The 26,618-nt window shown below is 38.2% G+C and overlaps 1 long non-coding RNA gene across 1 annotated transcript in view; it reads right to left on the bottom strand.

The window, feature by feature from the left end:
* The window catches only part of LOC309796436, a 144,379-nt gene extending 118,887 nt beyond the window's left edge, over positions 1-25,492 (bottom strand). The window contains exon 1 of the long non-coding RNA XR_014292457.1: positions 25,379-25,492. This is a non-coding gene — a long non-coding RNA (uncharacterized lncRNA). The remainder of the gene's footprint in view (positions 1-25,378) is intronic.
* Positions 25,493-26,618: the final 1,126 nt, after the last annotated feature.

Genomic DNA, 26,618 nt, shown 5'->3' with positions numbered 1-26,618 from the left:
AAGCAGAAACTAACACACCATTGTAAAGCAATTATACTCCAATAAAAACGTTAAAAAAAGCAGATGTTATTTTAGTTACAGTAAACAAGTACAAATGAATATTATTTTTTGTTGCTTTTAATGGACCCAGAATCATCAAGAGCACTGTAGTAAATGTCTAAACTTAGTCACTTACTTTATTTTAAAATAGTTCACTATTATTATTCTAAAGTCATAATGCATTGATATCATGGTCTTTTCTTGCAAATTATTTTTTTAGTTCATAAATGATTTCAAATGTAATCATTGTACTTTAGATAATTTACCTTAACTCTTTAAATTCTTTTAAAATAAATTACTACTCTTCACTAAAATGAAAGTTACAATATGCACTATACTAAAAGACACGAAAATAATAATACCAAACATTTACATAATACATATTAAGTCAAAATTCTTTAATTTCATAAATATCAGGGTTACTGAATAATTTTTATTTTCACTCAGTGGTGGATCACTTTCTGCTAAGTTCCTACAATTTCTACTGGACTTTTTAGTTAATGTTTTCCTCACAGTGTAATAGGCGAGAGCTAAATCAGACTCCACACTGGATCTGTTTCTTTGACTTTAACCTTTGATTTTCGTTGCTTTTGTTATTCTAATCATACATTATGTCCTGCCTCAGGGAACCCTGGCCCTCTACTGCTCAGCTCACAGGGAGATAATCTGATCCTCTCCACCTGTGGATGGCTGCAAGAAAGAAGAAACTAACACATCCCCTCATGGAGGCTGGCCATTCCAGGGGATATTTGCAAAACTTATGGCCTTTTTACTTTACTTTCTCATCTCCTCTCCCTGTCTGTACTATAAAAGAAACTGGCATCCAAACCCCGATAGTATGGTTTTTCAGAGACACTAATCTGCCATCTTCTCGGTCTGCAGGCTTTCCGAATAAAGTCACGTTCCTCGCCTCAACACCTCATCTCCGATTCATTGGCCTGTTGTGCTGCAAGCAGAGTGAGCTTGGACTTGGTAACAACAGTTCATATTTTCTCAATTATGAAGAAATTATCAGCACAAAAGGAAACTTTCTTCTCCACTTCCTCAAAACATATTCCTCCTTCCTCCTATTCCCACCTCAAGTTAATAATGGCACATGCACCCTCCACTGTACAAGAAACTTCTTTATTCTAAAGTCCACCTATGACTGCATTTAATTGGCTCTATCTGCTACATATCTCTTATATTCCCATCCCTCAACTTTCTCTTATCTGATTCTACCATAATATTTAAATTTGGGTGCACACAATGTTTACCTTTTTTTTTTTTCTTTTTTGGCCACACCACAGGGCATGCAGGATCCTAGCTCCCCATCCAGGGATCGAACCCATGCCTCCTGCAGTGGAAGTATGGCATCTTAACCACTGGACCGTCAAGGAAGTCCTCACACCATGTTTACCAACTTAATGCAAAAGCCTCCAAACCAATATACCAGATTGTGGTTTCTCCCCATCACCCACCCCCATCCAACCTCTACACCATCACCAGATTTAACTTACTGAAACGTAGCCATGATTACGTTACTCCTCTGGTTAAAAATGTTACAGAATCCAAGCTCGCTCTGCTTGCTGCATGACAGGCCAATAAACTGGAGATGAGGTGTTGAGGCAAGGAACACGACTTTATTCGGAAAGCTGGCAGACTAAGAAGATGGCAGACTAGTGTCTCTGAAAAACCATCTTATCGGGGTTTGGATGCCAGTTTATTTTACAGACTCAGAGAGGGAGAGGCGGTGAGGAAGTAAAATAAAAAGGGCCACCATTCTTGCAAATATCCTATCCCCTGGAATGGCCAGCCTCGGTGAGGGGATGTGTTAGTTTCTTCTCTCTTGCAGCCATCCACAGGTGGGCAGTATCAGATTGTCTCCCTGTGAGCTGAGCAGCAGAGGGGCAGGGTTCCCTGAGGCAGGACATAATGTATGATTAGAATAACAAAAGCAACGGAAAGCAAAGGTTAAAGTCAAAGAAACACATCCAACGTGGAGTCCGATTTAGCTCTTTCCTGTTACAAAAACTTCCAACAGTACGTCTCTTGTCAATAGCATTTTCACACTTAACATGCTCCCCAAGTAGATTTTAAGCTCCTCTGAATAAATAATTGTATTTCATTCATAGTGGTACTTCCAAAAATAAAAATTGAACTATTGTTCTAAATTATTATAGATTGAATTAAAAGAATAAATGAGTGGACAAATAAACAAAGACTGCAAATCAACTTGAACAGTGTTTTTCAATCTGTTAGTGGGTGGAAAATCAATCTAGATATTGCCAACTAGTACAGTTTTTAATTAAGCAAAATAGAATAGAAAAATATTGACAAGAATCACACTTGGTAAGGAAAAGTATTGTTCTGTAAAATCCAATGTTGTGTGTGTATGTGTATGTGTGTGTGTGTGTGTGTGTGTGTTTACTGGATTATGACATAAAATACATTATTAAATTAGGTCATAATAAAAAAAGAACTGAGGTTCCACATCTGGCATGGCAGTGTGAGGAGCTCCACAGACCCACCTGCCATTGAAACTGGAAAAAATTACTTAAAAAGACAACCATTTAGGGCTTCCCTGGTGGCGCAGTGGTTGAGAGTCTGCCTGCCAATGCAGGGGACGCGGGTTCGTGCCCCGGTCCGGGAAGATCCCACATGCCGCGGAGCGGCTGGGCCCGTGAGCCATGGCCGCTGAGCCTGCGCGTCCGGAGCCTGTGCCCCGCAACGGGAGAGGCCACAACAGTGAGAGGCCCGCGTACCGCCAAAAAAAAAAAAAAAAAAGACAACCATTTAATATCTCAGAAAATGGCCCTAAGGGCGAACTACAAATAAAGAACACTTATTCAAGAAAATCTACTACAGCATGGTAAAAATTATGAGAGTCTTTGGTATCTGAACCAAGATCCATGTCTTCCCTCCCCTCATCAAGGTCAATGAGATGGACACTCCACTTTAGACTGGAATAAGGAAGAAAACAAAGCTTCCTCACGCCCCAGTACTTCCTAGTCCTAGGAGAGGCAGCTTTTATACATTTTTGGCAAAGAAACAATAAATTTGAGAAGAACTGACAGGACAAAGAAATTTAGGTTTGGGTACTTAATTAGTAAAAAATTTAAGCAAAGTTTGGGCTTGGGCAGTCACCAGTAAAGAAGTAACAAAGTTTGTTTATAGAGGCTTCTTGGCCCTGAATTCCCTGTCTTTGGCGATACAGGTATCCTTCTACCTCCCGATACAGGGTGAGCACCTTTTACATAAGAGATTTAGCTCCTGCTTTCAGGGAGACAGAGAAGAGGGTCAGAGTATTCCTCTGGTACTGGTTGTTTCTTAAGCAAATTTAATTCAAAATAATCAACATGCTTCTTCGGCATATTTTGGGGTGGCCCTGCCTTGACCCCCCAAAACAAAGAAACTGGAAAGTATAACTCATCTACTGGGGAAAGATAAAGCATGCAACAGAAACTACCGGTGAGAGCAACCAGATGTTAGATTTAACAAAGACTTTAAAGTAGCCATTATACATTCAAAGAACTAAGGAAAACCATCATTAAAGAAGTAAAGAATGGTATGATAACCATGTTTTATCAAATGGAGAAAATTAATAAAGGGGTGAACATTATAAGAAGCAAACAGAAATTCTGGAGTTGAAAAATACAGTAACTAAAATGAAAATTTCACCACAGGCATTCAACAGCAAATATGAAACTTCAGACAAAAGAATTAGCAGACACATAGACCAATGGGACAGAATTGAGAACCACAAAATAACCCAAGCATATTCAGTCACCTAACATATGACAAAGGAGCAAAGAATACTCAATGGGGAAAGGATAATCTCTTCAATAAATGGTGCTGGGAAAACTGGATAATCACATGCAAAAGAATGATGTTGGACCCCTATCTTACACAACTCACAAAAATTAACTCTGAATAGATCAAAGACTTAAACTTAAGACCTGAAACCACAAAACCCCTAAAAGAAATTACAGGGAAAAACACCTTGACACTGATCTTGGTAATGATTTTTTTTGGATATGACACCCAAAGCACAAGTAACAAAAACAAAAATCCACAAGTGGGACTACACGAAACTAAAATGCTTCTGCATGGCAAAAGAAACAATCAACAAATGAAAAGGCAACCTACAGAATTGGAGAAATTGTTTGCAAACCGTATGTCTGATAAGAAGTTAATATCCAAAATACATAAGGTGCATTCACACAACGCAGCAGCAGCAACAACAACAAAGAATAATAAGCCAATTTAAAAAGTGGGCCAAGGACTTAAATGGGGATTTTTCCAAGGAAGATATTCAAATGACCAACAGGTACATGAGAAGATGCTCAACATCACTAATAACGAGGGAATTTCAAGTCAAAATCACAGTAAGATATCACCTTAGGATATCTTAGGATAGCTATTATCAAAAAGAGAAGAGATAACAAGTGCTGGTGAAGGTTGAGAAAAGAGAACCTTTGTATATTGTTGGTGATAATACAAATTGGTACAGCTATTATGGAAAACTGTATGGAGGTTCCTCAAAAAATTAAAAATAGAACTAATATATGATCCAGCAATCCCACTTTTGCATACATATCTAAAGGAATTGAAATCACTATCTTGGACAGATACCTGCACTCCCATTTTATTCAGCCATAAAAAAGATTTTGCCATTTGTGACAACATGAATGGACCTTGAGTATATTAATGCTAAGTAAAATACATTAGACAAAGAAAGACAAATAGGGTATGATCTCACCTATAATGAGGAATCTATAAAAGCCAACTCATTGAAATAGAGAGCAGTATGGTGGTTGTCAGAGGCTAGGGGGTATGGTTAATGGGGACATGCTGATCAAAGGGTACAAACTTCCACTTATAAGATGAATACATTCTAGGGATCTAATGTACAGCATGGATGACTATAGTTAATAATACTGTATTATATACTTGAAATTTGCTAAGGGAATAGATCTTAAATTTTCTCACTCCCTCAAATAACAAAAAAGATAATTATTTGAGTTTATAGAGGTGTTTACTAATCTTACTGTGGTAATCATTTCACGAAGTGTATATATATATATATATATATATATATATATATGTATACATATATAGGTATCAAATCATCATGTTGTACATTTTAAACTTATACATGTTATAGTTCTATTATATCTCAATAAAGCTGGGGAAAAATAAAGCAACAATGAGATATTAGTATACACCAATTAGAATGGCCAAAATTCAGAACACTGACAACACCAAATGCTGGCCAGGAATGTGGGGCAAAGAGAACTCTCATTCATTGCTGGTGGGAATGCAAAATGGTACGGCCACTTTGGAATACAGTTGGCAGTTTCTCACAAAACTAAACATACTCTTACCATATGATCCACCAATTGTGCTCCTTGGTATTTACCCAAAGGAGGTGAAAACTTACATCCACATACAAAACCTGCACATGGATGTTTAAAGTAGCTTTATTCATAATTACCAAAGCTTAGAAGCAAAGAAGCTGTCTTTCAGTAGGTGAACGGATAAATAAACCATGGTACATCAAGAGAAAGGATAATTTTTAAAAAATAATTGTGTATACTCTTTTTTAAAACATTAATTTATTTTTGGCTGCTTTGGGTCTTTGTTGCTGCACACGGGCTTTCTCTAGTTGCAGTGAGTGGGGGTTATTCTTCGTTGTGGTACGCGGGCTTCTCATTGTGGTGGCTTTTCTTGTTGCAGAGCACAGGCTCTAGGTACACGGGATTCAGTAGTCATGGCACATGGGCTCAGCAGTTGTGGCTTGCAGGCTCTAGAGCACTGGTCCAGTAGTTGTGGCACATGGGTTTAGATGCTCCACGGCATGTGGGATCTTCTCAGACCAGGGATTGAACCCATGTCCCCCTGCACTGGCAGGCGGATTCTTAACAACTGTGCCACCAGGGAAGTCCAAGAATGTATTATTAAGCACTAAAAAGAAATGAGCTATCAAGCCAAGAAAAAACATGCAGGGAACTTTAATGCCTAATACTAAGTAAAAGAAGCCAATCTGAAATAATTGGTTCCATCTGTATGGCATTCGGAAAACAAGCAAAAATAAAGAGATAGTAAAAAGGTCAGCATTTTCCAGGGGTTAGGAAAGGAGGGAGGAATGACTAGGTAAAGCACAGAGATTTTTAGGGCAGTGAAACTATCCTGTTTGATACTATAACAGTGGATACATGTCATTATATTTTTTCCCACGCCCACAGAATGTGTAACACTAAGAGTGAATGCTAATGTATAAACTATGGACTTTGGGTGACAATGATGTGTCAATGTTGATTCACTGATTGTAACAAAGGTACCACCTCGATACAGAATGTTGATGGTGGGGAGGCCATGCATGTGTAGTGGGCAGGGGATATATGGGAAGTTTCTATATCTTCCATTCAACTTTGCTCTGAATTCTAAAAACTAAAGTCTATATGAAAAGTAAGAGAGATTTTAGTTCAATATGGCAGAGTAGAAGGACATGCTCTCATTCCCTCTTGCGAGAGCACTGGAATCACAACTAACTGCTGAACAATCATCAACAGGAAGACACTGGAACTCACCAAAAAAAGATACCCCACATGGGGCTTCCCTGGTGGTGCAGTGGTTGAGAGTCCGCCTGCTGATGCAGGGGACACGGGTTCATGCCCCGGTCCCGGAAGATCCCACATGCCGTGGAGCAGCTGGGCCCATGAGCCGTGGCCGCTGAGCCTGCACGTCTGGAGCCTGTGCTCCACAACAGGAGAGGCCACAACAGTGAGAGGCCCACATACCGCAAAAAAAAAAAAAAAGATACCCCACATGGAAAGACAAAGGAGAAGCCACAATGAGATGGTAGGAGAAGCCACAATGAGATGGTAGGAGGGCCGTAATCAAATCCCATAACTGGTGGGTGGGCGACTCACAAACTGGAAAACAATTATACCACAGAAGTCCACCCACTGGAGTGAAGGTTCTGAGCCCCATGTCAGGCTTCCCAACCTGGGGATCCAGCAACGGGAGGAGGAATACCTAGAGAATCAGAATTTGAAGGCTAGCAGGATTTGATTGCAAGACTTCAACAGGACTGGGGGAAACAGAGACTCCACTCTTGGAGGACACACACAAAGTAGTGCATGCATCGTGACCCAAAGGAAGGAGCAGTGACCCCACAGGAGACTGGACGACACCTACTTGTTAGTGTTGGAGGGTCTCCTGCAGAGGCGTGGGGTGGCTGTGTCTCATCGAGAGGACACGGACACTGGCAGCAGAAGTTCTGGGAAGTATTCGTTGGCATGAGCGCTCCCAGAGTATGCCATTAGCCCCACCAAAGAGGCCAGTAGGCTTCAGAGTTGGGTCGCCTCAGGCCAAACAACCAACTGGGAGGGAACCCAGCCCCACCCATCAGCAGACAAGTGGATTAAAGTTTTACTGAGCTCTGCCCACCAGAGCAACAACAAGCTCTACCCACCACCAGGCCATCCCACCAGGAAACTTACACAAGCCTCAAAGATAGCCTCATCCACCAGAGGGCAGACAGCAGAAGAAAGAAGAACTACAATCCTGCAGCCTGTGGAACAAAAACCATATTCAGAGAAAGACAAACAAGATGAAAAGGCAGAGGGCTATGTACCAGATGAAGGAACAAGACAAAACCCCAGAAAAACAACTACATGAAGTGGAGATAGGCAACCTTCCAGAAAAAGAATTCAGAATAATGACAGTGAAGATGATCCAGGACCTCGGAAAAAGAATGGAGGCAAAGATCGAGAAGATGCAAGAAATGTTTAACAAAGACCTAGAAGAATTAAAGAACAAATAAACAGAGATGAACAATACAATAACTGAAATGAAAACTACACGAGAACAAATCAATAGCAGAATAACTGAGGCAGAAGAACGAATAAATGACCTAGGAAGACAGAATGGTGGAATTCACTGCTGCATAACAGAATAAAGAAAAAAGAATGAAAAGTAATGAAGACAGCCTAAGAGACCTCTGGGACAACATTAAACACAACAACATTTGCATTATAGGGGTCCCAGAAGGAGAAGAGAGAGAGAAAGGAACCAAGAAAATATTTGAAGACATTATAGTTGAAAACTTCCCTAACATGGGAAAGGAAATAGCCACTGAAGTCCAGGAAGTGCAGAGAGACCCATACAGGATAAACCCAAGGAGAAACACACCAAGACACACAGTAATCAAACTGGCAAAATTTAAAGACAAAGAAAAATTACTGAAAGCAGCAAGGGAAAAACGACAAATAACATACAAGGGAACTCCCATAAGGTTAACAGCTGATTTCTCAGCAGAAACTCTATAAGCCAAAAGGAAGTGGAAAGTATATTTAAAGTGATAAAAGGAAAGAACCTATAACCAAGATTACTCTACCTGGGAAGGATCTCATTCAGATTCAATGGAGAAATCAAAAGCTTTACAGACAAGCAAAAGCTAAGAGAAATAAGCACCACCAAACCAGCTCTACAACAAATGCTAAAGGAACTTCTCTAAGTGGGAAACACAAGAGGAGAAAAGGACCTACAAAAACAAACCCGAAATAATTAAGAAAATGGTAATAGGAACATACATATACATAATTACCTTAAACGTGAATGGCTGAAATCCTCTAACCAAAAAACACAGGCTTGCTGAATGGATACAAAACCAAGACCCATATATATGCTGTCTACAAGAGACCCACTTCAGATATAGGGACACATACAGACTGAAAGTGAGGGGATGGAAAAAGATATTCCATGCTAATAGAAATCAAAAGAAAGCTGGAGTACCAATATTCATATAAGATTAAATAGACTTTAAAATAAACAATGTTATAAGAGACAAGGAAGGACACTACATAATGATCAAGGAATCAATCCAAGAAGATATAAAAATTATAAATATATATGCACCCAACGTAGAAGCATCTCAATACATAAGGCAACTGCTAACAGCTATAAAAGAGGAAATCGACTGTAACAAAATAATAGTGGGGAACTTTAACACCTCACTTACAGCAATGGACAGATCATCCAGACAGAAAATTAATAAGAAAACACAAGCTTTAAATGACACAATAGACCAGATAAATTTAATTGATATTGATAGGACATTCCATCCAAAAACAGCAGATTACACTTTCTTCTCAAGTTTGCACGGAACATTCTCCAGGATAGATCACACCCTGGGTCACAAATCAAGCCTCAGTAAATTTAAGAAAATTGAAATCATATCAAGCATCTTTTTTGACCACAAGGCTATGAGATTAGAAATCAATTACAAGGAAAAAAACGTAAAAGACACAAACACATGGAGGCTAAACAATATGTTACTAAATAACCAAGAGATCACTGGAGGAATCAAAGTGGAAATAAAAAAAAAAACCTAGAGACAAATGACAATGAAAACACGATGGTCCAAAACCTATGGGATGCAGCAAAAACAGTTCTAAGAAGGAAGTTTATAGCAGTACAAGCCTACCTCAAGAAACAAGAGGGCTTCCCCGGTGGCGCAGTGGTTGAGAGTCCGCCTGCCGATGCAGGGGACACGGGTTCATGCCCCGGTCCGGGAAGATCCCACATGCCGCGGAGCGGCTAGGCCCGTGAGCCATGGCCGCTGAGCCTGCACGTCCGGAGCCTGTGCTCCGCAACAGAAGAGGCCACAACAGCGAGAGGCCCGCATACCGCAAAAAAAAAAAAAAAAAAAAAAAAAGAAACAAGAAAAATCTCAAACAATCTAACCATACACCTAAAGGAACTAGAGAGAAAAGAACAAACAAAACCCATAATTAGCAGAAGGAAAGAAATCATAAGATCGGAGCAGAAATAAATGAAATAGAAAACAAGAGCAAAGATCAGTAAAACTAAAAGCTGGTTCTTTGAGAAGATAAACAAAATGGATAAATCATTAGCCAGACTCATCAAGAATAAGAGGGAGAGGACTCAGATCAATAAAATTAGAAATGAAAAATGAAAAGTTACAAAGGACACCACAGAAATACAAAGCATCCTAAGAGACTACTACAAGCAACTCTGCCAATAAAATGGACAGCCTGGAAGAAATGGGAAAATTCTTAGGAAGGTATAATCTTCCAAGACTGAACCAGGAAGAAATAGAAAATATGAACAGACCAATCACAAGGAATGAAATTAAAACTGTGATTAAACATCTTCCAACAAAAAGAAGTCCAGGACCAGATGTCTTCACAGGTGAATTCTGTCAATCATTTAGAGAACAAGTAATACCCATCCTTCTTAAACTCTTCCAAAAAATTGCAGAGGAAGGAACACTCCCAAACTCATTCTATGAGGCCACCATCACCCTGATACCAAATTCATACAAAGATGTCACAAAGAAAGAAAACTACAGGCCAATATCACTGATGAACATAGATGCAAAAATCCTCAACAAAATACTAGCAAAGAGAATCCAACAGCACATTAAAGGGGTAACACACCATGATCAAGTGGGGTTTATCCCAGGAATGCAAGGATTCTTCAATATACACAAATCAATCAATGTGATACACCATATTAACAAACTGAAGAATTAAAAACCATATGATCATCTCAATAGATGCAGAAAAAAACTTTTCGACAAAATTCAACACCCATTTATGATAAAAAACCCTTCAGAAAGTAGGCATAGAGGGAACTTACCTCAACATCATAAAGACCATATATGACAAACCCACAGCAAACATCATTCTCAATGGTGAAAAACTGAAAGCATTTCCTCTAAGATCAGGAAAAAGACAAGGATGTCGACTCTCACTACTACTATTCAACATAGTTTAGGAAGTCCTAGCCATGGCAATCAGGGAAGAAAAAGAAATAAAAGGAATACAAATTGGAAAAGAAGAAGTAAAACCGTCACTGTTTGCAGATGACGTGATACTATACATAGAGAATCCTAAAGATGCCACCAGAAAACTACTAGAGCTAAGCAATGAATTTGGTAAAGTTGCAGGGTACAAAATTAATGCACAGAAATCTCTTGCATTCCTATACACTAATGATGAAAAATCTGAAAGAGAAATTAGGAAACACTCCCATTTACCACTGCAACAAAAAGAATAAAATATCTAGGAATAAACCTATGTAGAGAGATAAAAGACCTGTATGCAGAAAACTATAAGACACTGATGAAAGAAATTAAAGATGATACAAACAGATGGAGAGATATAACATGTTCTTGGACTGGAAGCATCAATACTGTGAAAATGACTCTACTACCCAAAGCAATCTACAGATTCATTGCAATCCCTATCAAATTACCAATGGCATTTTTTACAGAACTAGAACAAAAAATCTTAAAATTTGTATGGAGACATAAAATACCCCGAATAGCCAAAGTAGTCTTGAGGGAAAAAAATGGAGCTGGAGGAATCAGATTCCCTGACTTCAGACTATACTACAAAGCTACAGTAATCAAGACAGTATGGTACTGGCACAAAAACAGAAATATAGCTCAGTGGAACACAATAGGAAGTCCAGAGATAAACCAACGCACCTATGGTCAACTAATCTATGACAAAGGAGGCAAGAATATAGAATGGAGAAAAGACAGTCTCTTCAGTAAGTGGTGCTGGGAAAATTGGACAGCTACGTGTAAAAGAATGAAATTAGGACACTCCCTAACACCATACACAAAAATAAACTCAAAATGGATTTGAGACCTAAATGTAAGACTGGATACTATAAAACTCTTAGAGGAAAACCTGGTAAGAACACTCTTTGACATAAATCACAGCAAGATCTTTTTTGATCCACCTCTTAGAGTAATGGAAATAAAAACAAAAATAAACAAATGGGACCTAATTAAACTTAAAAGCTTCTGCAAAGCAAAGGAAACTACAAACAAGATGAAAAGACCACCCTCAGAATGGGAGAAAATATTTGCAAACGAATCAACAGACAAAGGATTAATCTCCAAAATATATAAACAGCTCATGCAGCTCAATATTAAGGAAACAAACAACCCAATCCAAAAATGGGCAGAAAACCTAAATACACATTTCTCCAAAGAAGACATACAGATAGCCAAGAAGCACATGAAAAGCTGCTCAACATCACTAATTATTAGAGAACTGCAAATCAAAACTACAATGAGGTATCACCTCACACCAGTTAGAATGGGCATCATCAGAAAATCTACAAACAAGAAATGCTGGAGAGGGTGTGGAGAAAAGGGAACACTCTTGCACTGTTGGTGGGAATGTAAATTGATACAGCCACTATGGAGAACAGTATGGAGGTTCCTTAAAAAACTAGAAATAGGGCCTCCTTGGTGGCGCAGTGGTTGAGAGTCCGCCTGCCGATGCAGGGGATACGGGTTCGTGCCCCGGTCTGGGAGGATCCCATATGCCGCGGAGCGGCTGGGCCCGTGAGCCATGGCCGCTGGGCTTGCACATCCGGAGCCTGTGCTCCGCAACGGGAGAGGCCACAACAGTGAGAGGCCCGCATACCGCAAAAAAAAAAAAAAAACAAAAAAACAAACAAAAAAAAAAAACAACTAGAAATAGAATTACCATATGATCCAGCAATCCCACTAGTGGGCATATACCCAGAGAAAACCAAAATTCAAAAGGACACATGCACCCCAATGTTCATTGCAGCACTATTTACAATAGCTAGGTCATGGAAGCAACCTAAATGCCCATCGACAGATGAATGGATAAACAAGATGTGGTACATATATACAATGGACTATTACTCAGCCATAAAAAAGAACGAAATTGGGTCATTTGTAGAGACTGTCATACAGAGCGAAGTCAGTCAGAAAGAGGAAAACAAATATCGTATATTAATGCACATATGTGGAACCTAGAAAAATGGTATCGATGAACCGGTTTGCAGGGCAGAAATTGAGACACAGATGTAGAGAACCAACGTATGGACACCAAGGGGAGAAAGCGGCGGGGGTAGGGGTGGTGGTGTGATGAATTTGGAGACTGGGATTGACATATATATACTAATATGTATAAAATGGATAACATTTAATAAGAACCTGCTGTATAAAAAATTATTAAAATAAAATTCAAAAATCCCCCAAAAATGAAAAAATAACTTAAAAAATGAATTAAAATCCCCTAATGCTTAATATTGGTTCTAGTCTCCTAAGTTGCACATACAAAGCCATATGAATCTAGTTTTAGTCTACTTTCTTTATTTTCTTCCATATTCCCTTTAATATAGTAAACTTGACCCACAAGGCACCACTTGCCATTTTTGGAGTACAATCTTGTATGCCCCCCCATTTTTTTTTTTTTTTTACTTTGCTCACAGTGTTGTCTCCATTCCTTTCCCTTTCTGTCAAGAAATTCTTATTAACCATTTTTTAAATTGAAGTATAGCTGATTTACAATGTTGTGTTAATTTCTGCTATACAGCAAAGTGATTCAGTTATACATATATATATATGCTTTTTTATATTCTTTTCCATTATGGTTTTTCACAGGGTATTGAATATAGTTCCCTGTGCTATACAGTAGGACCTTGTTGTTTATTTATTCTATATATAATAGTTTGCATCTTATTTACCATTTTTGAGTCAGCTTATTTCCTTCCATGTGAAGCTGACTATATCATGACAAAGTCTTTTCTTTTCACTCTTCCATATTTTAGTTTCAATTTATATGCATCTATAATAATGCAAAAAAATCACTGCATTGTAACTGCTAGTTTATATGCCTATTTTTCCCACCTGACCATTTATTTTTTCTTAACCAGCTTTGTTCACCAATGCTTAACACTTTATCACATAGTAAAATGTTTTGAATGCACACTTGAATAATATGAATACACTGAAATATCCCTGTTGAATATTTACTGATACGTATTGAACAACTAATTGTGTGCTTTCATAATCTCTTTCATTCTTCATAAAAACACTAATCTCAGATATTCTATTATCTTCATTTTACAAGTGAGGAAACAATGACACAGAGAGTAAATGTAGCTTTCCCAAGGCCATAGAGTTAGTGTTTGACACAGCCAGGATTTCACACTGAGTCCCAATACTTACTATCTTATAGAACACTATCAGGGTGATATCAGTAATGATAACTGACACACATTATACCTTTTATTTTCAGCAAAACTGAACATCCTGTTTATCTTCTCTGAGCTTTGCTCATGCCTTGTTTATAATAAAAATAAACATAATTCCACATCACCAGCTTTCAGCTGGGTGACTTCTATGCCATATCTTAAAATCTAGCTACGTTCAACTAATTGTAGTTCTTGAAATTTTATTTCTGCTGTTTAAAATTTTTCTAACTTTTGTGCTTATGGCTTATTTTTTCATGGTTTATTTTTGTTTGTGATCTGGAGTTTAGCGGGACTCTGTGGGAATACTGCATGACCTTGGTTGAAGATGTGTCCCATTACAAAGAATTTGCTTTTAACATTGTTAACCTGAGTCAAATCTATGGCACTATCTTAGTTTGGGCACTTCTCAAACCCTAGTGATATTGTACATTCAAGCAACAGTACAACATGAAGATTTGCATGTGGTTATAAATTCTCAATTTTCTTAATCATACTTTTCTGGCATATAGACTGTATCTGGTCTACCCTTTCACTGAGGGTAGAGCCCTCCAAGGCCCTTGGCTTTAAATTAGAGGCTTATCTTTGACTCCCTGCCATGTGGAGACTTGCTTCTCTATTGACACAGCTGTTAAAATCTGGTTACTAACATCAGCAAAAAGCCCCCAACATAGACTTAGCATCTGCCCTACCTTATCTCTGTTTTTTCTAATCTTCATTTTTATGTTTATTTCTGACATTTCCTATGAGATTCTTTTATCTCTTTATTTAACGTGTTCATCTCTGCATTTGTTACATTTTTTAAACCAAGTATTGATAGATGCTTAGCTAATAATTTTTATTTTCTTTCTTTTTCCAGGGCATCTACTCTGCCATATTGATGGAAAAAATTATATGTGTTTTAAACCTAATTCTGATGAAGCAGGCATAAGGAAAAGAACTACCATTTAATAAGTACTTGAATTGTTCCATGACAGACATATTTTCTTATTTATTCACTCTGAAAAATAGATGGGATTTACCCTGAGGGAAAGAGCCAACTCAAAGACATAAAGTAGTTTTTCTATGATCACATAGCTTGTGAGTGGCAGAGCAGGAATTTTAACTGAGGCTTATGTGACTGTTAAGTCAGAGTTTATTACAATATACAGGGTATTCATCAATCTAAGATCAAGTGTTAGAGCGTCTGGTAGACCCAACTAGTGTTATTGCTTCACAAACACCATGCAAGTTACATGGATGTGTATTTTCAAAGGTTGTTTCAGAGCTCTCCTTGCTTTCTTATTCTAACATCTGTTTAGTCTGGTGAATTACTAAATCAGAGAATTGACCTTAACAGGAAATATTATGGCTCTATTTAAATAAAAGAAAACATAAAAATTTTAAAGTAACTAAAAAAACAGAAACTTTATTATCTGTATCATGCTCAGTGTGTTTAAGAGCCCACTTAATTAGGGGGCTATTTTAAATAAATCATACAAATTCTATTGTGGTTGTACCAACATCCAAGTGTCTTATGTTATCACTTCCAATTTTTCTCAATCAGGTGACAAAATTCAGGAAGGCAGAGTCTTTTCCTTGAAGATTTTTTGCATGCCTTACAACTGCATAGTTCTGGGCCTACAGTAGGATCTGTACAGTCTCTTTTAGATTTTTTGCTTATTGGTTATTTATAAGCTTCGGTCTGACAATGCTATTAAGCATACTTTTCCAAGTGTACTTGAGCTACTTTTGCCTTCATATTTATTATTCATAGTAAAGTGGCTAAGTAACGATTCAGAGAAGAATAATTTTTTTTAACATGCATTACTGAGCTATACTAAGTTCTGATCAAATGCAACTCTGATCCCCATTAACTCAGTGGTTAAAAAGTGGCCTGATTCCATCCTTAGTTTGCTAATTTTTATCTCCTTGAACTGTTGTGGCTGAACATTAACTCAGCTGATTTGCGCTGTTCTTCCTCTTTTGCTATCTTGCCATTCAAAAAAAAAATGAAGGCTGAAAATCATGAGCTATTAATTAAAATATGAGGTGTTGACTACCTAAGCATCTAATGCAAAATGAAGATGCTTTTGGCTTGATATTAGTAGTGCTAAGATATACAGAAATTTTGAGAATCATAGCTATTCTTTTTTTAAAATAAATTTATTTATTTATTTTTAATTTTAGCTGCATTGGGTCTTCGTTGCTGCACACGGGCTTTGTCTAGTTGTGGAGAGCAGGGGCTACTTTTCGTTGCAGTGCATGGGCTTCTCATTGCAGTGGCTTCTCTTGCTGCAGAGCATGGGCTCCAGGTTCATGGGCTTCAGTAGTTGTGGCTCACGGGCTCTAGAGCGCAAGCTCAGTAGTTGCGGCACATGGGCTTTGTTGTTCTGAGGCATGTGGGATCATCCCAGACCAGGGCTCGAACCCGTGACCCCTGCATTGGCAGGCGGATTCTTAACCACTGAGCCACCAGGGAAGCCCGAAAATATTGCTTTTTACCCTGCACATTTCTGATGTGTCATAAGACTATTCCACTAAAGTAATTTTAGTAAGGAATAGGTGTTATTTTTATAGAGAAACTTACATATTATAAGAAATTTGATTTTGGGTCCGTATTAAAATTTTTTCTGCATTATATTTTCAAGGAAGTAGAAAAATTGAAATAATTATACAGGGAATATACATATACCTATCACTTAATCTATAATTAACATTTACCACTGCTTATCACACTCATCTATCCATCAATCCATCTTATTTTGAAATCATCCCTCATTCTAGGAAGGACTTTCTGTCAACTCAAAATTAAAAGGAAGCTTGGGGAAATACATCCCCATTACTGATGTTGTTCAAACTCAGGTTGACTTTGGCAGCCAGAGTGTAAAAAATATCCAAGTCTCAGGTGAATAGCTGGATTATATAAATAGTTCTTTTAATTGTGATAACCTTCATGTAAATATAAGAGGTCAAACCTTTATTTAAGTAGTTTATGAATGAGGGGACCAATACAATTTTGAGACTCATTTAAAAGAGAAATTGAGGAACTATATAGAAATAATTTAATAAAGGAATATAAAAATTGCTAGATTACATACACAATTGGTTATTGACTCAAATGGTTATAAACTATAACTTCTGGGTAATCTTTTCTACCAATTATTTGAACCTATACTAAAAGAAAATCTATAATTTAACATGGATCATCATCATGTCTGGCAACCTTAATCAACAGTAAACAGTGAGTCAAAGTTCATTCTTCTAAATAATCTTTAGGTGGACCTGTGACTCCTGTGATATTCAAAGGACATTAAACACCTGCCAAGACACACACACACACATTTCTCCTTTTTTCTTCTAATTTTGGATAATTCACACACACACACACGCACACACACACACACACATATACACACCAGATAAAATGTATGTCAAGCACCTTGCAAAGCTCTAAAGCCTGGGTTGAGACAAGTAGATATGTGTAGTTATTTAATTTATGTGAAAATGTGGCGTTTCCAAACACAAAACCAATTTGTGGTAGGCAGAATTCTAATATGGACTCTGAAATTCCCCCTCCTGCACTATGTACACAGACCCTCTATAATCCCTTCCACTTGAATGTGTGTGCAGGACTTATAAATATAATGAGATGTCTCTCCTTGATTAGGTTACCTGGTATCACAAAGGTGAAGCGATTCTGCAGATGTAATCAAGGCTCCTAATAAATTGTATTTCAGTTAATCAAAAGTGAGGTTTTCCTGGCTGAGCTTGACTTAATCCAGGAGCCCTTTTTGTTCGTTTGTTTGCTTTTTTTTTTTTAACACCTTTATTGGAGTATAATTGCTTTACAATGGTGTGTTAGTTTCTGCTTTATAACAAACTGAATCAGCTATACATATACATATATCCCCATATCTCCTCCCTCTTGCATCTCCCTCCCACCCTCCCTATCCCACTCCTCGAGGTGGTCACAAAGCACCGAGCTGATCTCCCTGTGCTATGCGGCTGCTTCCCACTAGCTATCTATTTTACATTTGGTAGTGTATATATGTCAATGCTACTCTTTCACTTTGTCCCAGCTTACCCTTCCCCCTCCCCGTGGCCTCAGGTCCATGCTCTACGTCTGCATCTTTATTCCTGTCCTGCCCCTAGGTTCGTCAGAACCATTTTTTTTTTTTTAGATTCCATATATATGTGTTAGCATACGGTATCTGTCTTTCTCTTCCTGACTTACTTCACTCTGTATGACAGACTCTGGGTCTATCCACCTCATTACAAATAGCTCAATTTCGTTTCTTTTTATGGCTGAGTAATACTCCACTGCATATATGTGCCACATCTTCTTTATCCATTCATCTGTCAATGGACACTTAGGTTGCTTCCATGACCTGGCTATTGTAAATAGAGCTGCAATGAACACTGTGGTACATGACTCTCTTTGAATTATGGTTTTCTTAGGGTATATGCCCAGTAGTGGAATTGCTGGGTCATATGGTAGTTCTATTTTTGTTTTTTTAAGGAAACTCCATACTGTTCAATCCTGGAGCCCTTTAAAAGAGGATCTAGGTTTTCCTTCAAGAGAGGAATTCAGAGCAAGAAAGATTCAAAATAAGAGAGATTCTTCTGCTGCTTCTAAATAAGCAAATACCATGTTGTGAGCAGACTGTGGAGATGCCAGACTGCAAAGACCTGAAGGCAATCTATAGCAGCTGAGAGTGGTACCCAGCCAACGATCAGCAATAAAATGGGGACTCAGTTCTCCAACCACATGGCAGTGATCTTGCCAACAGCCAGAGTAAGTTTGGAAATGGATTCCTCACTAGTCACATTTCCAGATAATACTGCATTCCGGACAACAGCTTAATTTCAGTCTTGTGAGACCCTGAGCAGAGGACCCAATTAAAATATGCTTGGATGTCTAACCTACATAAGCTATGAGACAATATATGTATTTGGTTTTAAGCTGGTAAAATTGTGGTAATTTGTTACACAGCAATAGAAAACTAATACCCGAGAGATTTTAAGGGCTATGATTCCTCGATAAAGCCAATTACTTTCATAACTCTAACAGGGTAGTATTTCTCAATACATAACAAAAGAAATACACTCCAGCAAATGTTTGCTCAGCATTTCCAAATAATTGCTAAAATTATGAATCAACCAGAGGGCCAGATTTTTCTTTCATCTCAATGCTTTCAATGAATCATACTGTCAAATTAACCCTGGGTTTAGAAATTTTTTTTTTTTTTTTTACATCTTTACTGGAGTATAATTGTTTACAATGTTGTGTTAGCTTCTGCTATATAACAAAGTGAATCAGCTATACATATACATATATCCCCATATCCCCTCTCTCTTGCACCTCCCTCCCACCCTCCCTATCCCACCCCTCTAGGTGGTCACAAAGCACCAAGCTGAACTCCCTGTGCTATGCGGCTTCCCACTAGCTATCTATTTTACGTTTGGTAGTGTATATATGTCCATGCCACTCTCTCACTTTGTCACAGCTTACCATTCCCCCTCCCCATATCCTCAAGTCCATTCTTTAGTAGGTCTGTGTCTTTATTCCTGTCTTACCCCTATGTTCTTCATGACTTTTATTTCTTAAATTCCATATATATGTGTTAGCATACGGTATTTGTCTTTCTCTTTCTGACTTACTTCACTCTGTATGACAGAGTCTAGGTCCATCCACCTCACTACAAATAACTCAATTTTGTTTCTTTTTATGGCTGAGTAATATTCCATTGTATATATGTTCCACATCTTGTTTATCCATTCATCTGTTGATGGACACTGAGGTTGTTTCCATGTCCTGGCTGTTGTAAATAGTGCTGCAATGAACACTGCGGTACATGACACTATTTGAATTATGGTTTTCTCATGGTATATGCCCAGTAGTGGGATTGCTGGGTTATATGATCGTTCAATTTTTAATTTTTTAAGGAACCTCCATACTGTTCTCCATAGTGGCTCTATCAATTTACATTCCCACCAACAGTGCAAGAGTGTTCCCTTTTCTCCATACCCTCTCCAGCATTTCTTATTTTTAGATTTTTTGATGATGGCCATTCTAACCGGTGTGAGGTGATACCTCATTGTACTTTTGATTTGTTTTACTCTAATGATTAGTGATGTTGAGCATCTTTTCATGTGTTTGCTGGCAATCTGTATATCTTCTTTGGAGAAATGTCTATTTAGGTCTTCTGCCCATTATTGGATTGGGTTGTTTGTTTTTTTGATATTGAGCTGCATGAGCTGCTTGCAAATTTTGGAGATTAATCCTTTGTCAGTTGCTTCATTTGCAAATATTTTCTCCCATTCTGAGGGTTGTCTTTTCGTCTTCTTTATGGTTTCTTTTGCTGTTGAAAAGCTTTTAATTTTCATTAGATCCCATTTGTTTATTTTTGTTTTTATTTCCATTACTCTAGGAGTTGGATCACAAAGGATCTTGCTGGGATTTATGTAATAGAGTGTTCTGCCTATGTTTTCCTCTAAGAGTTTTAGAGTGTCTGGTCTTACATTTAGGTCTTTATTCCATTTTGAGTTTGTTTTTGTGTATGGTGTTAGGGAGTGTTCTAATTTAATTCTTTTACATGCAGTTGTCCAGTTTTCCCAGCACCACTTATTGAAGAGGCTGTCTTTTTGCCATTGTATATTCTTGCCTCTTTATCAAAAATAAGGTGACCATCTGTGCATCGGTTTATCTCTGGGCTTTCTATCCTGTTCCATTGATCTGTATTTCTGTTTTTCTGCCAGTACCAGACTGTCTTGATTACTGTAGCTTTGTAGTATAGTCTGAAGTCAGGGATCCTGATTTTTCTTTTTCAAGCTCCGTTTTTCGTTCTCAAGATTGCTTTGGCTATTCGGGGTCTTTTGTGTTTCCATACAAATTGTGAAATTTTTTGTTCTAATTCTGTGAAAAATGTCATTGGTAGTTTGATAGGGATTGCACTGAATCTGTAGATTGCTTTGGGTAGTAGAGTGGTTTTCACAATGTTGATTCTTCCAATCCAAGAACATAGTATATCTCTCCATCTGTATCATCTTTAATTTCTTTCATCAATGTCTTATAGTTTTCTGCATGCAGGTCTTTTGTCTCCTTAGGTAGGTTTATTCCTAGGTATTTTATTCTTTTTTGTGGCAATGGTAAATGGGCATGTTTCCTTAATTTCTCTTTCAGATTATTCATCATTAGTGCATAGAAATGTAAGAGATTTCTGTGCATTAATTTTGTATCCTGTTACTTTAGCAAATTCATTGTTTAGCTCTAGTAGTTTTCTGATAGCATCTTTAGGATCCTCTATATATAGTATCCTGTCGTCTGCAAAAAGTAACAGTTTTCCTTCTTTTCTGATTTGGATTCCTATTATTTCTTTTTCTTCTCTGTTTGCTATGGCTAAAACTTCCAAAACTATGTTGAATAATAGTGGTGAGTGGGCAACCTTGTCTTGTTCCTGATCTTAGTGGAAATGGTTTCAGTTTTTCACCCTTGAGAACGATGTTGGCTGTGGGTTTGTAATATATGGCCTGTATTATGGTGAGGTAGGTTCCCTCTATGCCTACTTTCTGTAGAGTTTTTATCATAAATGAGTGTTGAATTTTGTAAAAAGCTCTTTCTGCATCCACTGAGATTACCACATGGTTTTGGTTTTTATTGTTCAATTTGTTAATACAGTGTATCACATTGATTTGCGTATATTGAAGAATCCTTGCATTCCTGGGATAAACCCCACTTGACCATGGTGTATAATCCTTTCAATGTGCTGTTGGATTCTGTTTGCTAGTATTTTATTGATTATTTTTGCATCTATGTTCATCAGTGATACTGGCCTGTAGTTTTCTTTCTTTGTGACATCGTTGTCTGGTTTTGGTATCAGGGTGATGGTGGCCTCGTAGAATGAGTTTGGGAGTGTTCCTCCCTCTGCTATATTTTGGAAGAGTTTGAGAAGGATAGGTGTTAGCTCTTCTCTAACTGTCTGATACAATTAACCTGTGATGTAATGAAAATCTATAATTTAACATGGATCATCATCATGTCTGGGAACCTTAATCAACAGTAAACAGTGAGTCAAAGTTCATTCTTCTAAATAATCTTTAGGTGGACCTGTGACTCCTATGATATTCAAAGGACATTAAACACCTTTCAGGAATATTTTATTTTTTCTATCAATGCTACACCAAAGCCACACTGATATCTGACTTACAGATTTTATGGAATGCCTTCTTCCTCTCCTAAGTGCTGATATCTGCTTTCTTAACAGGATAGGGTTTATCTTTTTTATATTAATCACTATTCTAGAAAAGAAACGTAGTTACACATTCTGACTGTGATATGCAGAGAAATGTTGCTTTGCTATCACCACTGAAGTAGCCACCACAAGAAATTGTTTCTTGTTTCCAAATGATACCCCCCACAAAAATCTCATTCATCAACTTCTACCATCTTTGTGGTCACTCTCCTGCCCCATTAACCTCTATTTTGCTTTAGACATAGAAAATATCTTTAGCCTCTATACTGTAAACTGGATATTTCCAATAGAGTTACCTCCAATATAGAGAGAACACACTTCCTAAAATACCAGTTATTTCTATCTGTTGCCTAAATATGCAGAAGATAACATGGTGCAGACACAAAAATAACACTGAGTAGTAAGTCAGGTGTCCTGCATTTTATTAGCTGCGTGATTTTCAGCAGATTCTTAACTGCTCTGGTTCTAGTTCCTCATCTATAATACAACATGCCTGTCACAAATTAAAGTTTAAATGAAAAAAATCTATTGTGCATTGTAAACTATAAGTCATTTTACAAGCATAACCAATTATTATCACATAAAGTCCAAATGTCTCTACCATTTTTCAAAGCCCTCTAAAACGTGACCTCATGCTATTCATCCAGCATTATTTACCACGCCTCCTCCTTCACATTTAGTCTCCGTTGTCAGCAGACAAGGCTCCTCCTATTCCTTTTCAAAATCACCATCGTCATTTATTTTCATTTCTGTACTTTTGCTCATACCTTTCCTTTTTCCCCTGACTTTTTTTTCCTGCAATTTCTGCTCTACCTATCCAAAGCCTACTGATTTTTCAAGGCTCACCTCAGCAATGAAGCCTTGTTTGAGTACTCTAATTTTGAAGCTTTGCTGCAAATCATTTTATCTTCTTTGACATTGCATTTGCTATACGCTCAGAAATAATACATACAGTAATATTTCAATTGTTCAAGACACTACGTGTAGCTTCACTTTTTGAACTGACATTCAGAATCAGTTTATGACACACATACGCATATAAATACACACATACGCACACATTAAACTGAGTACGTTATAGTCCTAAATTATTTTTGAAATTGTCAAGAGCCTACATTATTTAAATATGCCTATAAAATATTATGGAAACAACTCATTAAAATTCTAAAGCATTAACTTGGAGTTGGGAAGTGTATTTAAAGACATAGCTCCTATAGTTCTTATCCTATAGGTATTTATAGTTTGCAGGAGTAAAATAAAAAATAACATTAATTACAAATCAGAATGTGACAACCAACATTGGGAGAGGTACAAATTGCCATTAATAGTTGAGACAAAGGGACTTCCCCGGTGGCACAGTGGTTAAGAATCCGCCTGCCAATGCAGTGGACATGGGTTCGAGCCCTGGTCCTGGAAGATCCCACATGCCACGGAGCAACTAAGCCCGTGCGCCACAACTACTGAGCCTGCGCTCTATAGCCCGCAAGTCACAACTACTGAGCCTGCATGCCTAGAGCCTGTGCTCCACAACAAACAGAAGCCACTGCAATGAGAAGCACCACAAGGAAGAGTAGCCCCTGCTCGCCTCAACTAGAGAAAGCCCGTGCACAGCAACGAAGACGCAATGCAGCCAAAAAATAAATAAATTAATTAATTAAAAAGAAAAATAAATCAATGCTGTTCCCCTCTCAGATTCTTTAAGAAAAAAAAGTTGAGATAGAAATGGAACAGGGTCCCTAGTGGAGATAAAACATGAATTAGACATTGAAGGATAAAAGACTGATGAAAGGGGACACATTTGAGGCAGAAGGAACAGTGTACACAGAAGCAGGAAAAGTCTGGGGTGATTTTGTCAAACCGTGAATAGTTCTCTTCGGGTGTATGCACGGAAGAGTAGTAGGAGACAATTCAGTTCAACTACGGTCATATTATGCAAAAGCTCAACTGGCAGACTACAATGTACATGTTTGATTTTTTGGTGTTATTGGCTGTGGGGAGATATTAAAAGATGTTTGAACAGGAGAGCAATTAAAGCAACTGTGCATTAGGGAATTTTAATAAGGCTACGACATAAGGATATTATCAATGTAAGAAAAAGACACCAAATAAAGATAGAGATTTCATCTTATAGGTCATTAGAGGCAACATAATGAGGCATCAGTCAAACCTGTCTCTACATTTCTGAGCCAGGTTAGTTGTAAAGTGCTGGTACCATTAATAAAGACTGGAAACAGAGAAGTAGATAATGATTTTGTTTCTGTTCATCTAGAGTTTGTTCACATCATTTTTGGAGAGATATATCCAGGAGAATATATCTGGCAGGCTTGGGCTCAAACAACAAGTGAGAACTAAAGTTTTACATTGAGATATATATGTATGTATATATTTATAGCTTGAATGTTCACCGTACATTCCACGTGAAACTGCTTAAAAAAAAAAAAAAAACCTAAGCAACAATTTCCAAGGTGTATCCTGAATTTTTACTTCCAAACCCCAGATGCTGCAGCCTCACTGGCATGGGTTTAGTGCTAAATAAAACAGGTAACATGTTAATCTACTGTCTATTATTTTAAAAAAGTACCAAATACCAAAGCAAAATATCAGTTCCTAATGGCTTCCACCTAACTTCTGCTTAGCTAATTGAATAATGTAGGATCCATCACATTCAGCACTCCCTCAGGTGGGTTTGTTTGTGGTGCAATTGGCAACAGACCCAACTCAGACTGGATTAAATAACAAAGTGAATTTTTAGCTCACATTACTGAAAACTCAAGAAGCAGCTTCAACCATGGTTAGATTTAGAATAAAAACAAAGTCATTAAGACTGAATCTCTTTTCATCTCTTGCTCCGTGTAAGCTCCATTTCAAGATTACACTCGATTGCCTAGCAGGTCCAGTTTCTTCCTTCATGGGGCATTTTAGTACACCTGTTCCATCCTTTCAGCTTCAAGTAGATGGGTAAAGCGTTCTAAGAATGTAAATGTTGGATATGGCACGGAAAAGTGAGTGTGGCCACAGGAGGAAATGAGAAACAGGCTTGAAAGGAAAAAGTTTATAATACTCACAGATTCCAGAGGGGAGTCACTGCATGCTGTGCAGGGCCAAAGAGGAAGCTCCAGGTTTTGGTCGGGTGGCAAAGACAGAAGCAAGAGGAAACTCTAGGCAAGAGCCTTTAATGGGGTTTCAGAAGGAAAAGTGAGAGAAAGCAGAGAAAGTTGTTTAGAATTAGCTAGTTTGAATAATTATGGCAGCATCTGGGCTATAGGGTGGTCTCTAGCTAGCTGTATCTGGCCCTAGGATGAGGCAGAGGAAATACAAGCTTCTCAGTGGGAGTCAGATAAGGAGGTGTTTCGGGCTACAGACTCAGGGCTGGTTGGTTTGTATATAAAAGATATTCTCGGGCTTCCCTGGTGGCGCAGTGGTTGAGAGTCCGCCTGCCAATGCAGGGAACACGGGTTTGTGCCCCGGTCCGGGAAGATCCCACATGCCGCGGAGCAGCTGGGCCCGTGAGCCATGGCCGCTGAGCCTGCGCGTCTGGAGCCTGTGCTCCACAACGGGAGAGGCCACAACAGTGAGAGGCCCGCGTCCCGGAAAAAAAAAAAAAAAAAAGATATTGTCCTGGCTAGGGCGCTTTGCTATCTCCAACAAAGGGCTAACCCTGGGAGGGGGAGTCACTCTCCAGCCAGCAACATTTTTAAGATATAGAAACATCATAAAATACAGAAAATAAAATCATGATTAATGCCGAAAAGGAACATTCCTTTTTTCCTAGCCTTTCCTACAAAAATCCGGAGGTTTTTACTTTTGTTACATGACCATTACTTAAAAATTACCTTAAGGGAATATAAGGTACTGTCAACCTAAATAAAGAGGTAAACTGAAGCAAGCTCCAATTACCTGAACTTGAGTTTACTCGGGAATAGCACAGGAACTGCAACTCCAGAAGGAACAATGTTGCAAGTTACAGACCAGCCCGTGAAGAGCTCAGGAGGAGCTGTATTTATCGCGAAGGAGCGCAAAGAGCAGGAAGTCCAGCCAGTAAGCTGTAAGTTCATTGGCTTGAGGATGGGGATAGATTCACGGCGGATGTTCATTGGTCAGAAGATAAGTCTCGGTCTTGGGTAAATCAGTCATTTGCAGGAAGCCAGTCTCATTTAAGTTCCATTCTTTGGAGGGCGCCTGCGTGAGCTTCTCCGGTTCCCTCCATTTTATATATATATATATATTTTTTTTTTTTTTTTTTTTGCGGTACACGGGCCTCTCACTGCTGTGGCCTCTCCCGTTGCGGAGCACAGGCTCCGGGCG

Source organism: Mesoplodon mirus (assembly GCF_964341445.2).
Source record: "Mesoplodon mirus genome assembly, chromosome: X".
Classification (NCBI taxonomy): domain Eukaryota; kingdom Metazoa; phylum Chordata; class Mammalia; order Artiodactyla; family Ziphiidae; genus Mesoplodon; species Mesoplodon mirus.
Note: the sequence above shows the minus strand (reverse complement) of the source record. Positions and strands in the feature narration are given on the sequence as shown.